Genomic DNA, 8,488 nt, shown 5'->3' on the forward strand with positions numbered 1-8,488 from the left:
ATAACATCTTGCAGAGCCTTCAACTAAGTAGTTAATATAACATATATAGATAAAACTTAACCCAAAAGACTTGAGACTTTGAGTTTGGATTCAACTATGTTATATTAATATCTTCCCCTTGACATTCTTATTCAATGTGAGATTTCACTATACACGTGTATTCCCAACAAATTTTTTTTTTTTTCCTTATCTCACTAAAGATTTAATATATCAAACAATGTGAAATATCCCCTAAAAAAAAAAAAAAAAGAACAATGTGATATATGGAAAGAATTATACATGCTAACAAAGTATCAATAAAATTTATTCTTGGTTTTTCTTTCTTTTATACTCGAATTTAATAGAGTTTGCATTGACTTTCTATAGTTTTTTTTTTTTTTTTCCTCCAAAAAAAAAAAAAAATACTGGATGTTTTCTGTATACTGATTTTAGAGGGTGAGCTAGTGATGTTTTCCTGGGCTAATGGAATTCAGGTAATTTGTTTTTCTAAAAAGAAAACAAATGAAAAGAAACAACCCTGGTAATTTATTGAAGACTTTTCTAGCCTGTGTTAGTTTATTGAAGTGATCAAATCTAAATAGGATTAATTTCTTCAAAAAAAAAAAAAAAGAAAGAAAGAAATAAAAAATCTAAATATGATTATGTATATGGGGATCTAAAGTAATTCCAGTGGTCTCTGATGGAAAAATAATTCTAGGGTTTTGTTCCTAACAAATTGTTGACAGTGGTCAGTTTGCCTTAGCATAATGAGAGACAACAGTAATCTAGTGCACCAAATTTTGTACAACCATGTCACACCTAAGTTAGGCCACACTTCAACTAGAAAAAATGGATGAACTAATGAGCTAATTGTTTGGTGTTAGGTTTCAAGACTTTAGGAACTAATGTATTAGAACTTTAATATGTATTATGTTGGCAAACCATGATCAAAACATAGAGTGTAGGTTTAGGCTTGCTCAAAGTGTGGTTTAATGTAAAATTGGAATTGAGTGATTGCAGAATTTATTGTTCAAAATCTGCAAGGCTCAATCGATCGAAAATTAGACTCGATCGATCAAAAGTCGTGCAGATTTAATTTTGTGCAAAATTTCCAATTTAGCCCAAGCCCGTATGATGTGTAAGGTTTTGTATTTCACTCCAAGTGTAAAAAGGAAAAACCCTAGCTATGTTTTAGAGGTCTTTGAAGTGTTGTGTGTTGAATCTTTTGTGAAATCTGAGAGATGTTTACCTTCATATACACACATAGAGTTATCAAGATCAAGATTCGCATCAAGAGCTTGATGCTTTCTTCAGTTTCTGCATAAAGAACTATAAAGAAGATTTGAAATCTTTGAGTGGAGTCTCAAATTCATAAGTATGAGAACTTGTGGTTGCTGCAGATCAAAGAAAGAAGTAGTCCATGGACTCAGAGCTATCATGTGGTTGTGGTAGTAAGTTTTCTACTCGAGATAGCAATAACATGTTAGTGGCCTAAGTCTTATTGTAAAAACTTCAATTCTTTCATAGTGGATCTGTTTTTACCTTAAGGATAGCTAGGTTAAGTCCTCCCCAGGTTTTTATCATTAGATTTTTTGGGTTATCATATCTTTGTGTTCTTTATTTTTTCGCATTATATTTATTTACACATGTTGGTTTAACCTAGATCTTATTAACGAACTTGTTAATCAACTTGGCTTAATATTAGGTTAAAAAACATGTGTTAAGGGGTCTAAAAACGTATATTTGTTATTTCGGTGGAAGGTGAAGCTCTTTTGCCAAAAAAGAGTTATTATTAAATTGCTGTTAACATTTGATAATCTAGAGTGTTTTGAAGCTGTGATACATGTTGGGTAATTATAATGATGATCAATTTTTAAAAGGTAGAAATATAAAAGAGAACATTATAAATTTATAATAGTGCTTTGTATTTTAAAATTATTTGGCATAATGGATAAAGTTTAGCTAAAAAATTAGTTGTAACCTAAGGGAATAAATTTACTCAATATCTTTTTATTGAAAGTGAATTTTGACATCTCAAAAGAACAAGGTTTTGAAAAATGAAATTCTACACAAGCCCTTTTGTTGCCAAAACATTAATTGAACGGCACCAAAAAGAACTAAAATAGTGTAGAGAGGAACCGTCATCTTTTTTTTTTTTTTTTTTTTTTTTTTTTTTTTTTTTTTTAACAATTAGAAATATTTTATTACTTCAAAACATTGGAAACAAGGAACAAAGGTCTCATAAGGCAACTTAAAAACCTTGCCTAGAAAAAACAACACAGAAAGTAGAGCATAAGCTCTAGCACAACCCCCATCCTACATTTTACAATCGAAACTAAAACTCCCTATAACTATAAGCCATAATACACTTTGTTACACCCAACAGTATGACTCACTAAAAATGTTAACAATCAATTACACATAGTAAAACCCCAACTGGAGCCAAGAGTGCTACTATTAGCTAGGAGTTTGAATTTTTCTTTTCCTTCCATTCTTCCTTGACATCCATTTTTATACCTTTGATCAATTGCTCTTTTGTTTTGATACTTCCTCCATGAATTCTATTTGTTTCTTAGTATCCACAGGTGATAAACATTGACCTACCAACCCAAATTGCACAAAGGGAACTTGTCATTCATCAATATTGCCCTATGACTAATTGTAAAACTCTAGTGATATGTGATAGATCTTTATCAACAATGACCACGATATATATAACTATTTGCAATGCTCCAGCAGCCTTATTTACTCAGTGTAGGAAATCCATGAAAGAGGTTCTCCAACTAGCTTTCCTATTGAATAGAATGTGGAACCAACAAGTTCAGTTGAACAACATGATGGGTTTGAGGGTAGGACCACGCTTGGCATGAAAGGAATAGGTTGGCGTAGGCTTAAGATTGCCCGTTCTAATTCATCTGGGCATGGTCATAATCAAAGTCACTTGGTTCATTGACAATTTTGCCTAGTTCTTCACCAACGTCCATTGGTGTATGAACCTTGTTATTTGGTTCTGCATCTTCTGTGGCACCATTTCTGTGACTGCACACCATGTTGCTAACATTGTCCATTATAATAAACATCAACCCCCTATGGTAGCACATAAATAATACACTATACATTAATTCCTTAAACAAAGAAATACAACCAACTAAGTCGGTAAACATTTCTGAACTTCCATGTAATGTACCTCAGCATTATGCCGACCATGTCTCAACATTATTCTTCATCAAAAACTTCTCAAATCTCACCATAAACAATTATATTCATGCACACACAGGAAATTACACACAAAAAAGATTACACAAATAAAAAACCAATTTGCAAAATTTTCAAATGCACAACACATTAGAGCATTTGTATTGGGCAAGGTAACTGGTATATGTTGAGGAATTTTAGCATCAAAGCAAAAAACAAGCCAACATCTGATCTTGTATCCTAAAAAATTTTAGAATTGTGCTACAGTACTGTATCACAATTGTAAAAGGAAATAATTTTTTTTATTCATTCCTCCCTCCTCCCACTCTCTGTCTCACGTCTCAATCTCTATCTCTATCTCTCTCTCTCTCTATGTCTCATTTTTGGCTTTTATTTATGTTTTGAAATATATTATTTTATTGTGTAGATATATTATTTTAACGTGTTGTATTGTAAAATAAAAATTGGGATGTTGGGTGTATTGTAAAATGGTATGATATAATTGATAAAGTAGTTTTTTGAGATGGTAAAATAGAATAGGATAAAATTTTCAGATGGGAATGCTCTAATTACATAATTTTTACAATCCTAAGACTGCCATCACTTCCAATTTGCATAAAGCGAAATGTTGACAATTTAATTTTGGAAGATATACACCACCATAACATCACAAATTTACAATTTCCCACTTTCAATTGTACTTTACACCAAGCCCTTCAAATCACAATTGATTATCAAATTTTCAATTACTCAATGAACAAAACCTCATACATCCAAGTAAACAAGTAAGTAGATACTCCAGGTTCGATTAATCTACATCAAAATACGTAAAACATTATTTTCGATTACCTAAGGATTCTTACCTGGAGATAGTAAATGTCACCTTCTTGTTTGAGATTAAAGATGTTTATCACCCACTATAGAGACCGCATTTTGTACCCCTTATGACTCGAGCCCTCNTTGAGAGCATTCAACATGGTTTGGTCACTTAATAGGTTGTGGTTATTGAATAAGTTCTAATCATTTGGTAGGGTTTGGTCATCTGACAGGGTCTAGTCATTCGACATGGTCTAGTTTTTCGACACCAAGAACTCACCTGATAAGGTTACTAAAATAACCTACTGATCAAGTTTAACTTGTTAGCTCATGTGGGTCACTTAGCTAACCTTAGTTGTTCAACAGTCTCAAAGTCAAACATCCAAGGGCATTTAGTCCCTCAAGGTGAAACGTATCCTCCACTCCAAGCTTATGTATATGGAAAGTCTTGCACACCATGCCAAAAGATCCTCCCATCAACCTATATCCTTTAAATATGAGAAGTATACCTTGAGAATTTTGGTACCATTAACATCACTCCCTCCATTACACTCCCTACAAGGATACCAAAACTCCATGAAGACTCACAATCTCATCACTATATATCTATGCTAATTGATCAAGTGAGTAATTTATCTTAACCAAAATAAAATGTGATGTTTTCATCATCCTATCCACAATTACCCAAATGGCCTCATGTCCCTTAGGAGATCTTGGCAAACCAGTCACAAAATCCATACATATACGCTCCCATTTCCATTCAGGAATAGGAAGTGGTTGCAACAATCCTGAAGGTCTCTGGTGTAGTGCCTTAATTTGTTGACAAGTCAAGCATTTCTCCACAAACTGAGCTATCTCTCTCTTCATGTTGTTCCACCAATAAGTTTCTCGAATATTATGATACATTTTAGTGCTACTAGGGTGCACTGAATACGAGGTACGATGGGCTTCTTCTATAATCTCCTTCTTTAATGCAAAATCATTTGGCACACAAAGTCTATTTCCAAACCTTAAAACACCATCATTCGACACAATCAACTTGTAAATTCTTAATTCTCTCAATCAAAGTGGGTTGTATAGTCAAACTAGCCATAAAAGCTTGGGAATCACCCTTGACAATTTCAATTCCAATCATCTCCAAATCATCAATAATCTCCTTCTGAGTAGTTAACAAGGCAGCTAAGCAACCGAAAGACTTCTGATTAAGTGCATCAGCCACCACATTAACCTTGCCTGGATGGTAATTGATTGAGCAATCATAATCTTTAATAAACTTAAGCCACATTCGCTATCTCATATTCAATTCTTTTTAGTAAAGAAGTACTTCAAGCTCTTAAGATTTTTATAAATCTCACACCTTTCTCCATACAAGTAATGTCTCCAAATCTTCAATACAAACACCACTGCAGCTAATTCCAAGTCATGAGTGGAATAATTTTGTTCATAACTCTTTAATTGGTGGGAAGCATAAGCTATGACTTTACAATGCTGCATCAACACACAACCAAGCCCCTTTCTTGAAGCATCACTATAAATTACAAAGCTTCCCAAGTTGCTAAGGATGGTTAGTACTGGTGCAGTGACCAATCTTTGCTTAAGTTCTTGAAAGCTCTTTTCACATTCTTCTATCTACACAAATTTGGCATTCTTACGAGTTAGTTAAGTCAATGGGACTGCAATATGGGAACATCCCTCTACAAACCTCCTATAATAGCTAGCAAGGCTCAAAAAGATTCTAACCTCACCACATTTGTTGGTCTTGCCTAATCAACCACAACTTCAACCTTACTAGGGTCCACAAAAATTTCTGCCTCGAATATCACATGCCCTAGAAACACCACTTGGTCAAGCCAAAATTCACACTTATTAAACTTTGCATATAGCTTCTTCTCCCTCAAAATTTGAAAAACAATTCTTGAGTTCTCCTTATTTTCTTTCTTACATTTGGAGAAAATTAGAATGTCATCAATAAAAATAATAACAAAGTGGTCTAAGTATTCATGAAATACCCTATTCATCAAATCCAGGAATGTAGCAAGGGCATTGGTCAATCCAAAAGGCATATTAACAAGAACTCATAGTGCCCATATCTTGTCCTGAAAGCTGTCTGGGGTATATCTTCACTCTTAATTTTCAATTGGTGATGCCCAAAACGAAGGTCAATCTAAGAGAAGACTTGTGCCCCTTACAATTGATCAAATAGGTCATCAATATGAAGGAGAGGACATTTGTTTCTCACTGTAACCTGGTTTAACTCACGATAGTCAATACAAAACCTCATAATCCCATCCTTCTTCTTCACAAATAAAACTGGTGCACCCTAGGGAAATGCACTTGATTTGATGAACCCTTTATCAAGGAGCTCTTGCAACTGGACCTTGGTCTTAAGTCTAGTTGGTACCACCCAATATGGTGCTTTCGATATAAGAGAAGTTCTAGGGAGCAAAACAACGGAGAATTCAGCCTCCCTATCTATGGGTATCCCTTGTAGGTATTTAGGAAAGACATCGGAAAACTCCCTCACAACAAGGATATCATCTAGCTTCAATACCTCTTTCCTAGTGTCCACCACATGAGCTAGGTACCCTTGGCATCCTTTTCATAATGGACGCTTAGCACAAAGGGCTGATATCACTCTAGGTAAAGCATGCATCCTAGAGCCCTTAAACTAAAATTCGGGTTCTCCTAAAGGCCGAAATGCCACCATTTTTCCAAAACAATCTACATTAGCATGATATGCCTCTAGTCAATCCATTCCCAAAATTATATCATAGTTATACATGTCCATCAAAATCTAATTTGCTAACATTTCCCTATCCTCAATTTGGATGACACAAGACTTAAACATAGAATTACACACCAAAGAATCACCCATAGGTGTGGCCACAAACAAGTTATAATCCATATGTTTGGGTTTCTTCAAATGTTTTGAGTGACTTCATCCTTAGTATCAACCCTTGCTTTGGTTGACCTTCGCAAATTAACAATAGGTTCCTCCATAATGGAATTAGCTACTCTCTTCTTTTGGGTGGTATGATACCTAGTTAACAAGAAAATCAAGAAATATAGATAGAACAACAATTATTACTACTAAACATAAGAAGTAACATCGCCAAAGTTATTTAAAATTTCTTATCAAACATAACCTAAGTACCTAATGCTATGACAAAAATGAAGATCATAACTTAGTTTCAAATGTTTATAGAATCATATCCCTTTGATACCACAATTGTAACGCCCCAAAATCATAAGCAATAAAAATCTATTCAATCTAAATAATCCATAAAAATATTTAATAAAACCAACCAACAACCTAAAATCTCATTACAAATGTCAGAGCTCTAATCCACCAAAGATTAAACATCCTCAAAATAATTCTCCAGTACAATGTTTAATACCATAAAAAAAAAAAAAAAAAATCCTCATTTCCACAAAATAATTTGTAACTATTATCTTCCAAAAATTTTTGTTCCAATGATCCCCCTAATGTATTTGTAAGGGGGAATAAAGGGGGGGGGGGGTGAGATAACTCAATAAGTGGAATTCACTAACATTGGGGTGTGGGAACAAACCTTTCAAACAAATAATTCTTACAACAAATTCATAACTTGTAACTCATCAATATTTTATCATCAAATATTTCATATAAAAAATATCTTTATATTGTGAGCCATCATAATATATATATATATATATATCTCAATACCATCATATAAACAATTTCCTAGGCTTTCCTCGTGGTCAACATTTACGCCCCGTTGACAGGGTTGTGCTGTCTCTTTTTTGGGACTGGAACCTCCTTTTCATCCCCTTTCTTAAGGGTGGCTCATTTGGAACCTAAAGCTACACTCCCTTGCTAAGGAGCTTCTTTTTTGGATCCTCAATAGTATACTCCCTTGCTAAGGAGCTATCAAATGCGCACTGTCCCCTTTTTTGGGACCGTCCCTAGCTAAGGACTAGCTACAGTATGATTGTTTCTTGCTAAGGATTAAATACAATACTGAATTTTTAATCACGACTTGCCATAGATTTTCCAAACATATTTAATATGCTCACAAAAATAATCCATTCATAATTTTCAAAAATATAAAGATATATTCACACATACAAGTTTAAATAAATTTAGGTTGTCCCACAAGTTTTTCATAAAACGAATAGTCAATGTGCACTTCAAATATTTATAAAATATCAATTTATATATAGAATATCAACATATTTCTTTGATATAAAATAGTTTAATAATCAACACTGTTTTGGGAAAACTCCCAAATTAGTAAACACCACTTACCTCTTATTTGCAAAAATATGAAACCAACCTCCCTTGAATCACAACAAATCAGTAGAATTAGAACCTAGCAACACCAAAGATAGGTCCATTAACACACAATTTCCCACTTAAAATCAGTTTTCACACTTAAACAATTTTATCCTAGACAATACTGATATATCCAAAATTTTCCATCTATTCACTTAACTATTCAATTCACTTTAAGCTTTG

The sequence above is a fragment of the Quercus suber genome, unplaced genomic scaffold, assembly GCF_002906115.3.
Source record: "Quercus suber isolate HL8 unplaced genomic scaffold, Cork oak 2.0 scaffold_694, whole genome shotgun sequence".
NCBI classification, from domain to species: Eukaryota; Viridiplantae; Streptophyta; class Magnoliopsida; order Fagales; family Fagaceae; genus Quercus; species Quercus suber.